The sequence below is a fragment of the Macadamia integrifolia genome, chromosome 5, assembly GCF_013358625.1.
Source record: "Macadamia integrifolia cultivar HAES 741 chromosome 5, SCU_Mint_v3, whole genome shotgun sequence".
Lineage (NCBI taxonomy): Eukaryota > Viridiplantae > Streptophyta > Magnoliopsida > Proteales > Proteaceae > Macadamia > Macadamia integrifolia.
Genome location: NC_056561.1, coordinates 42178416 through 42179083, shown reverse-complemented (window position 1 = coordinate 42179083; position 668 = coordinate 42178416).

Genomic DNA, 668 nt, shown 5'->3' with positions numbered 1-668 from the left:
CCTCTCTCTCTCTCTCTCTCTCTCTCTCTCTAAGTGGGTGGGGGAGGGAGATTGTTAGAGAAAGCTTGGTTATATAGGAGTTCATGGAGTGCATTTAGACAAAACACAAGGAGTGAAATAAGCTATAAAGTGATTAAAAACAAAGCCGCCCTTGTTAAGTGTTTTGATTGTTATTAATTAAGATGGTAATCCATAGTAAACAATGTATGTATATATGCCACCTAGAACTGAACAAGGATAATGGGGAGGTTCTGGTGCCGATTTTATTGGGCGGCTAATGGACTGCTGCACATGGGTCTCTGAACACGCTTTTGCTTGATTGCCGGGCAAAAAAAAATATCATATCCAATTGGGTTTTCCTTAATTTGTTATTATAACGTAAGAGGCTTAGATGGGTTTTTAGTGCCTAAGGTTTTAGAGTTGGTTGGGGCATCACATTCCATCTCTTGAATTGATCTGAGTGAAAGAAAAGGAAACATTGTTTGATTTCAGTGGTACAAAATAAATTGGGAAAGTGTTTTCTATGTGGGAGGATTAATGGGAATATATGAAAAAGCATTTACAAAAATGTTATTTTTCATTTCATGAGAGGCAGGTTGTTCATATCACTCCAGGCCTATGCATATGTCTAGACACAGGGGCCACACTCCCCCCCCCCCCCCCCCCCC